The following is a 10,429-nucleotide window of genomic DNA, read 5'->3' as shown; positions in this document are numbered from 1 at the left end:
CTCTAAGTGGATGGTGTGGGCGGACGTGATTAACAAAAAGTATTTCATGTTTTTAAATTCTTTATAATATATGTATCTATATTTATATTTTGTTATCGAAGTGCTGCAAACTGTGCAATTATTCATAGTAAGGTGGGAAGGGATAAGGTGGTACCACATAGGAGTGCGTTTTTGTGCAAGTAATTTTTGAGGCATGCTCTACCCTTGGGGGAGATACTATCAATTTTCCATAGGATGGTCCGGTAAAGTTTCCCTTGGGATTAGAGCTTGTCTAGGGTTCTAGGAAGAGATCTTGGATGGGTCTTGATAATTTTTTGCTGCACATATATATATATTTACACAATGATATGCATATAAATAAAACTTGAAAGAAATTAAAATCCCAAAACAAAAAAAAAAAAAGGTAAATAGGTGATGCTTTTGATGAGAAAAGCATCATATAATGCTTTGATATCTTTTTTTAAAAAATTAAATCTTTTTAATTTAACAAACAAGTTAGTTAATATTGCAAAAAATAATTAATTTAAAATTACGAACAAAAAAATAGTTAACATTGCCACAAAAAAAAAAAAAAAAGGAAAAAAGAAACACAACTAGGCGATGCATTCCATGCCAAAAGCATCGCCTATTAATCTTAAAATAAAAAAAAAATAGAAATATTTGTCAATTTTTACATCATATTGCTAATTAGTATATTAAACTATATAAGTGTACACACTATATTTAGCCTTTTAAATGCGGTCATTAAATTAACACAAAATTCTTGTTCTACAAAATAGATAACAAAGTGACAGCAGCAGTAATGACTAGCAGACACACTGCTCTACTCAGGTTTTTACAAGCCAGGTACACATAGATATCTGAGGCCTTAATTTCTATATCCTATACTGTGCTAATTTACTAACCACTTATTCTCCAGTTTATCTATCTATATATATTTACATAATGATATGCATATTAATAGAACTTGAAAATAATTATAATTCCAAAAAAAATGAAAATAGTCAATGCTTTTCATGATAAAAGCGTCGCCTAATGCTTTGATATTTATAAATAAATAAAAAAAGTATGAAGCTTTTTTAATTTAACAAACAAGTTAGTTAATATTGCAAAAATTAATTGAGTTAAAATTACAAAAAAAAAAAAGTAGTTAACATTGCACCAAAAAAACAAAAAAATAAAAAAAGAAACACAATTAGGCGACGCTTTCCTTACCAAAAGCGTTGCCTTTTAATTTTGAAGTAATTAAAAAAAAAACTTTGTCAATTTTTTTATTTCATATTGCTAATTAATATGTTAAACTACCTTTTAAATGCAGCTATTGAATCAACATAAAATTCTTTATTCTGCAAAATATATAATAAAGTGACAGTAGCACTTTGTCTGGACACACTACTCTCCTCTGATTTTCCCAAGCCATATATCCACAAATATCTCAAGCCTTAATTTTTGTATTCTATATACCTTACTAATTTACTAACCACTTATTCCCCAATTTATCTATATATATTTTTATATACATATGAATAAATCTTAAATTAAACAAAATTCAACAAAAAAAGAACATAGATGACACTTTTTATGGTAAAAGCATTGCCTAATATCTTGAAATTGAAAAATTAAAATGTTCAAGTTCTATTAGTTTTACAAATAACTAAATTACAATTACAACAAAAAAAAAAAATCAATTACTAAGTTAAAATTACAAAAACAACAATAATTCAAGTTGTAAAAAATTAAAAAAAATGCATAGGCGATGCTTTTGGTCTTAAAAGCGTCTCCTATTATGTATTTAATTTAAAATAATTATATTATCTTACTTTAATAAATTAAAAATAAAGAACTTTAAATTTACAATGACATTATTTAAATTGAATAAGTAGATTAATTATTTTTCTATGTGTTGCTAATTAATATAATTTTAGATACATTTAAATAAAATATAAAATGCATGAGAATGGTAAAATTACATATCAAAGTCAACACTTTTACTTACAAAAGCGTTGCCTAAGTTTTTTATTAATAAATAAACTAAAAAAATATTATATGCTTCTTTAATAGCCGACGCTTTTGTAGCAAAAGCATCACCCAATATTAATTATTTTTACTGACGCTTTGTTTATAAAAGCATCCGTCAATGTATTTAATCATCAATCTAGCGACGTCGAAAAAACCATCACTTATTTTTACTCTTAAGTGATGCTTTATCTTCAGTGTTTTTTGAAAGCGTCGTATATTTTTGACATTTTAGCCAATGTTTTATCTTTAACGTCATGGCTTTCTTTTCGCGGATGCTTTTTTTTCATAGGGTTGCGTAATTAGTGTTGCTAGTTCACTATTTTGGCGTAGTGTTTGATAGCAACAACAGCTTGTTGACTCAATTGGAGAAAGTTGTTCTTGTCAAGCTTTGTTGAGTGTAGGTGGCTAAACATCCTAGAAATTTGAATAGTAAGAGCAGAGATAATAGAAGTAGAAGGATTGTTGGCAGTGGCACTTGAAATTTCTAACATAATGAAATTGCTTGAAAGGAATTTTTGGATCTGCTTTTGCTCTGGTACTAAGGAAATTTTGGATCTGCTTTTGCTCTGATACTAATTTTGATTTCATAAACAAATAGGAATTGAATGAAATATTTCTTGATTGACTATCATCTATGTATTATACTGCATTTATATACATAAGCTGGTATATACAAAAAAAAAGTGATAGACACAATTTAACTAAAGATTACTCCACATAAGAAATAAGCCAATAAGTACAATGATAAATATATTACCATATCACCTAAACAGATATAGACTAAAGATAATACTAAGACTGTTATCAAGATAGAGATCAGATAAGCCAATTACTCTAACAAACCCATTGAAAAAATTTACGGTTTAATAAAAGAATTCCTTGTTATAAAATCATCAAATCAATCTAATATGAATCTGGTTGTGTTTATACATATATACATATATGTAGGATTCTGATATAAAAAGTGCTTATTTGTGGGTGCCTACAGCATTTGCACGCGTATCCTTTAAGGAATATTCGCATAAATTTTTTACCCACCTATCGTTTGACAGATACGCATGTAAATGGTTAGGCACACATATTATGGGGCAAGAAAGATACTCTTGCTGTAGCATTATTGTATATATATAGAGAGAGAGAGAGAGTTTTTGATTTGTTGGAAGCATAGTCTCACATTATGGTGGTCAACTAGAAATGTAGTGATACTAAGAATTGTTACTTGTTTAACAAGGATTTTACTATTAAATCATTGATTAAGTTGACACCCTTAGCATTTGACATGTCAACATATTTCCATTATGTGTTGGAAACATATTACCAATAGAATCCTTGACTTTATTCAGATGTTGTTTTTTGGCAGTGCTATGTATTACCACATCCCAATTTAGATTTTTAAATTTGAATTTAAATCAAAAATAATAATACAACTAGCGAGTAAATATTAGCCACATTAACATCCTGAATTTAATTAAATCAGGGATTTCTTTGTGGGAGACATAATATATATATATCTATATTCACTTGCACCTTGTGATATCCTTATATGTTAATTATCTTGATGAAACTTTGCTTAGCCGTATGATTTTAGATGGGTATATATGGGTGCATTAATATTCTTAGTACTATGATTGCTGGAATAAAATTTCAGAAAATTGGTATAAAATTCTAAAGTATTGATGATTACAGAAAGAAAGAAAAATGCTATCAAAACTGTCTGAATGTGAGAACAAACGACAGCGTAGTAATAACCCATGTTAAGATTTGGGTGTTACGTTATTAAACACGGCACACAAATTTTTTTTTTTTTAAAGATATAATGACAAGATAATTGTTAATTAGGGTGTCATAATCCTCATAGCAAATATGTGGTCGTTCGACATCAAACCCAAAAATAAAAAATAAAAATAAATAAAAATAAAAATAAATAAAAATAAAAATAAGTAGTGTGTGGTCGCTGTTTTAGTATATTTAGATATATGGCAAAAGGGCTAGAACGGACCCCAATCTTTTATCATGTTCTGGCAATTGGGCTAGCTACTTGTTTGTTTTTGTTGTGCTTTCCTTTTATTGATAATGAAATTTTCATTATTAATTAAAAAAAAAAAAGGGAAAAGTATATGAGTGTAGGTAGTAAAAATTTTAAGATATTAAATATCATGATCTTATTAATTTTTCATGCACCCATTAATGTGTTATTTATCTCTTCGATGGATGGGGAGATAAGTCACTTCATAGTGATTTAAGTGTCATAAAAGGAGAGCAGTTCAAATACTTGTTAGTGTTTGTTTATGGTAGTTAAAGTTTGTTGGATACTTCTACTAACTATAATTTTAGAGGAAAAAAACATAAACATTAAATTGAAAACCATTTCAAATTATTTGTAATTTTTTCTTTTCTTTTCAAATAAATTGTAGTTAATTTAAAATGTTTAACTAACAGTAACATTGAAACTAAGCAAACTACATATAAGTAGAAATAAAATATAAAACTCAGGCGTTACCAAATTTTACCTGAATAAAAAAGCTATATATAATACATTATAATTTTGAAACCAAGCTGTTATAATAATAAACGTAAGCACATATCACACACAATGGTAATTGACACAATATCCTTAAAATAAAACTGAGCTGTAGCATGAAACACATACTCTTAGCACTTATGCACACAGTTAATTTTATAGCGTACACTCACCTTCAATTATAAATCACATTAAATAGGGTAACATATCGGTCCTTCTCTAACATCCATATTGCTTTTCCGGTGGCTGGCTAAGCAAGTTCTCTTTCCAGGCGGACTTGCCGTAGGATGGAAGCGTACCTTACCCAGCTGGTGGGACGCCGCCGCTAGGGGATGGTGGCACCCGTGTTCCATCATAGGGTGATGGTGCTGTGTCTATGTGGCGGCCACTAGGTGATGGTGGCAACGGTGTGCCTGCTCTGTTTGAGGGAGAGTCGGGTTGGAGGGGACGCTGGTTAGCTAAACTAAGGACTCTTCGTCCTGCACCACCATATATGACGCATTCATATTTCCCAAAAAAAAAAAAGAAAAAAGAAAAAGAAAAGAAATAATTCAGCTGCTAACTAAGGTTAATTGCTCTTTCATATTTGCAATTAGGAAAAGTTGTACTTTTGGTTCTCAAACTTAAAACGTTTAAAATTAGGCTTTAAATTCATTTTGGTCTAATTAGATTGAAAAACGGTAACTAATGATTTGAGTGTGTTAAAATATATTTTCCCTTTTCTTTTAAAAAAAAAAAAAAAGCCAAAGAATATACAGTGCAACAAATTGTATTTAGTGTTGATTAAAAATGACATAATAGTTAATTACGGTTTTCTAAAAATATTCAATTTGACCTTTTAGCAAAAGAAATAAATAAAAAATTTGACCATACAACAAATTAAAACTTGTGAGCCGAAAATAAAACATTTTGAATTTAAGGACCAAAGGTGCCAAGCAACAGGTGTAATTAACCGAATAAACTATATTCGCTATTGTACACTGCCTGTATCTTGCTAAAACTTTATCTTGTTAAAACTTACTTAAACTGCATATTTTTAAATGGATATGGGTGTATTAATTTTAATTAGTATGCTGCATGCATTTGAGAATGTTTGTACAATTAAATTGTGAATTCCTTCAGCTACTTGAAAAAGACAAAGAAATTTTCGAACGATTTTCCGAACAGATAAAATTGAATAAAAAAGAAAGAAAAAAGAAAGAGAAAATTGTTACCAAACAATGGTGTGGTACTAACCGAGGTTCGGATTGAGTTTTGCATCTTGAAGCGTGGCAATAGCAACTGCCGAGAATATCAGCAAGATGATAACCCTTGTGAAGATAAAGGCCTTGGAGAAAGTCATTTTGATGTAGAGGAGGAAGATAAAACAAAGTATCTCAAATATTTTCTATAGCCCCCAACTTAGATCAATGAAGGATTCAGCCAAAAAAAAAAAAAAAAAGAGCATGGATGTAAGAAGGGAATAAAGTCCGTTTGATTTTATTTATAGAGTAAATTTGGATTCAATCATTTAATGCCCCGTTTGAAAATTTGGTTTATTTTAGTTTTAGTCAAGCACTCTTGAGCCGTATAGTTTTGACTTGGCTATCTTAGTTCTAGTCAAGCACTCTTGAGGCGTATAGTTTGCAAACGATAAACGTCAATATTTTAATAAAGATAAAATGTATTTTTATAGATGAAAGTTCTTTTGTTTAGCTAAAGGTTTGAATCCAGATTTGGATGTGTATTCTTAATAACTTTGATGTGTATTTTTAATAATTTTAACTCCAGGCCAAACATACAAAAATGAAATATATTTAAAGTTAGGGTAATTAGTATGTTTCCCTTTGAATTGAATATTTTTTGACACAGTTCTTAAATTTTTTTCCATCTTGGTCCTTAAAGTCAAATTTTGCTTGAACAAATTCTTCTTAAACTAAATTTCACTTACACAAATGATCCTTTAATGATCATGTTGTGGCATTTTAGGGACATTTTAGGGACAAAATTTTAAAGAAAATTTGACTTCAAAAACCAAAGTGTCAAAATAAAAAATTTATGGACTAAAGTATCTAACAAGGTTTTAAATATCGAAATTTTCTTCAAAATTTTCTCGAAATTTTTGTTTTTTCAAGTGCTCGAAAAGAAATTAGGTTACAAATTGAAACGGGTAGAATTTTCATACTATCCATCGAAATTTCTAAAATTTTGCCAAAATTTACGTGAAAATTTCCATCAAAATATTCACATTAAATCTTTAATAATTTCGTTAAAAAAATTCATAATATCTATCATAATTTCTAGAATATTCATGTAAATTTCCAAAATTTTCATGGAAATTTTGGAAATATCTATGAAATTTTTTTAAATACTTTTATAAAAAATCAAAAAATATTATTGATATTTAATAAATTATTTTAACAAATTAACTTTAGTGATATATATATATATTTAATATTTTAATTGTTTTTTAAGTATTTAGTGATATAAATAAAATAGAATGAATTAAATTTAATAACCTTATTAGGTTTTATTCATCGATAAGTTACATATATACTTGCTATATATTTTGTATAAGATGAATTCATTAGAAACCCATAATTACAAGTTAATAATATAAAATAATAACATGGAAATATAATATTATGTAGAATTGGTATTGATAAATTTAAACTAATAACATTAAGCAAATAAAATAAAAAATAATAGAATATGTTATATTAAACATTGAGGATAATTATAATTAATAACTATATTTAATACAAGATTCTTATAGTTGACATATTAATAATTATATGAAAAATTATTAACGAGATATATATTTTAATAATTACTTTTCACATTTCACATCTCAAAATGGGAACGATAAAGAGACCAATAATTTTCAATTACCTAATAATTCTATGAATATTAAGATGATATTTATGAAATATTAATTATAATAAATGTTTTATCTTAAATAATAAAAAATTTATCAAAAATATACTTTCTTTCACATATTTTTATTAATAATAATTTATTTATAATCATTACTACTTACTATAAATTAAATTGATTAAGAGAAATATAATATCTATTCAATATTTTTACAATTTTATAATCAATTTAATAATTGATTGATTAAATAAGTTAATGTTAAAGTTTCAACAAAAAATTTCAATTTTTAAAATAAATTTCCATTATTTTTTATGAATTTTTATTGATACTTTTCGATATTTCCATAGAAATATTTTGAATCTTCGATATTTCTACCGAGACCGAAATTTTGAACTTTGGTATCAAAGCATGATAACTTCAGAGGTCAAACACACCAATTGCCCTTAAATTTATTAAAACATAAAGAAAATTTTAAACAAATTTATATTACAAACTAGAGTTATACTTAAGTTAGTGCAATGACATGTCTCAACAACAAAATAGGCCATTTATAAATGACATGTCTCGACAACAAAATAGGCCATTTATAAATGATAATGTCTCTTTTTATATACAAATGAAAATATGTTATCATTTTACTTTTAGCCAAATATAGATTTTTTTTTATTTTTTCCATTTTGTAGATATATAATATGGGAATTATTATGAATGTGACAATCCTTATAGCAAGTATTTGTGGTCGTTATTTAAAAGAAGCCACGGCCTGTTTAGATAATGGTAAAATAAGAGGGAAGCTAGTTCCCTTATCAAAGTGATAACTTTTAAATTTTTTTGGATATTTATTGTGAGGTGGAAAAATATGAATCTAGATAATTAGATTCCCACCAATATAGGAAAATATGTTGTAAAGTTGTTCTCACCTATGAATGTGTTATTTTGAGAATCTTATAGAAAATAGTTTTGAATTTTTTAAAAAATACATATTTTCCTTAATTTATTAAACAATATTAAATTCAATTACTTACAAGTCTCAACTTTCCTATTACTCGCTAAACATGGCAAGAAAAAAATTATTTCTTAGAAACTAATTCCTAAAAAACTAAATCGCAGGAATGAATTTCCATTTCAACTAGACATTTTTCAAACGAAACATTAAAAAATAGGGTATGTGGTCGTTAAGACGGTCTAAGAATGGACCCCAGCCTGGTATCATTTAATTTGTTTGTTTTACTTGTGGTTTACTTTTGTTGATATTGAATTTCTCATTTTAATTAAAAGGTAACAAGATTAAAAGAGAAAGGTATGTGAGTTTTTCAAAATTACATATTATAAAAATATAATGATTTTGTTAAATGTTTCATGTACTGATCGATTTTATTTCTCTTTAATGGATGAGGAGAGGAGTTCCTTCATTATGATTTCAATATCTAGTGACAAAGTGATTATTTTTTCCAACAGTAATCCTTAAATTCAAATCATCGTATTCTGTTATTAAAAAAAAAAATGAAGCAACTCCGTCCACAAAAAGACAAAACAACATCACAATCAAAAACTTTACAAATGAATGTATGTCATGTGTTGCCATATACTTTAAAAATTCGTAAATTTTTAGTTTAGAATTCTGATTCTCATTGACAGGATTCGCTGCAAGATTCCTAAAAGAAATCCTAAATAGCTTTATTTGTGAAAGTTCCACTGAATCATCCTTATGAAAAAGTCCAACGAAACCTCATTTAAAACCATGGATAATCTCAAACATATGCAAATGAAATAACACTCCAACTACACAAATAATTTTGCAAGAGCATACAAATCCCTTTACTACAGTTTTGTAACAACAACCACCACATAGTCATGCTAAGGTTATACGACCATGCATACACAACTAAAGACACTATTGTGTTTATAATTTAAACCAAAGCATTCTAAGAGTAATTTTTAAATTTAAGTTATACAGATGATGTGAATATGTCTAAAAATATAAATATAGAGACAAGGGAAGGTAAATTATTGTGGTTGCGGGGCAAAGAGTTGAATAGACAATAAAAGCAATAAAAGTAAGACAAAAATATTTCAATAAGTGGTTTAGTACCATAAGAAAATAATAACTTATTTTTGGAAAATCATTTTCTCAAAATCTCGCATTACACTATTTTAAAAAGTTTCACTTTTAAAACTATTTTACAAAATCCAACTTGTGTTTGCAATGAATATTATTAAATGAATACAAACAAATTTAAACATAAGATAACTACTAGGCATAAATATTAGAATTATATTAAAAAACTAATCATAAAAAGGCAATAAAATCACAAATAAATCAGAAAAACATATAATGTACCACATTATATGCCTAGTACTACTAGGCAAGTGGTGCACGGCATTCCTAAACACCACAAAATAATAAGGAAGGAGAAAGAAACCACCTCACAATCCTTTAGTGTCCAAAAAATATCATGGAGAATTTGCCATATTATCATCACAACAGAGTGACACAGTACCCAACCATTTCTCTCTTATGTTGTGTGATCATTCATAGGATGACTGAAGTCTACATGCTAATAGCAATAATAATAATAATATAACAAAAGCACTAGTATTATATGGTACATCTATTAAAACCCAACAATACAGTATTCATAACCAATGTATCCATAACCATACTTTTCCATTTTCAAAACAAATATTGTAACGTAAATCAAAAATTAATATCACAAAACCAAACTTAGTTATTTAATTATTTCAGCATGCAAATTTATAAACCACAATTCTTGTATAAACATTTCAATAGCTCCAAATTGTCATTTCATGCCAAAACCATATATATGAGTATATAGCATAAATACCAACTAGTGAAATATATAACTTATAAATCATGCTTAGGCAATTAAAACTAAAAACATTTGAACATGCTTAAAAATTTGCAAAATAAATATAAGAGTATTTATTAGCCAGTAGCTAATATTGAGGATTAGGAGTGTAAATGATCCAAGTTGACAAGATTGCTTTCGAGTCCTTCCCAAACATCTAAAG

The 10,429-nt window shown here is 27.2% G+C and overlaps 1 long non-coding RNA gene across 1 annotated transcript; it reads right to left on the bottom strand.

Moving 5' to 3' along the window:
- Positions 1 to 4,515: 4,515 nt before the first annotated feature.
- On the bottom strand, positions 4,516 to 6,099 carry LOC132803288 (uncharacterized). The gene is made up of 2 exons (XR_009638362.1): positions 5,777 to 6,099; positions 4,516 to 5,019 (listed from the first exon to the last, which is right to left on the bottom strand). It is a non-coding gene; the product is annotated as an uncharacterized LOC132803288 (long non-coding RNA).
- Between the last annotated feature and the right edge of the window lie 4,330 nt (positions 6,100 to 10,429).

The sequence above is a fragment of the Ziziphus jujuba genome, chromosome 3 (assembly GCF_031755915.1).
Source record: "Ziziphus jujuba cultivar Dongzao chromosome 3, ASM3175591v1".
Classification (NCBI taxonomy): domain Eukaryota; kingdom Viridiplantae; phylum Streptophyta; class Magnoliopsida; order Rosales; family Rhamnaceae; genus Ziziphus; species Ziziphus jujuba.
Note: the sequence above shows the minus strand (reverse complement) of the source record. Positions and strands in the feature narration are given on the sequence as shown.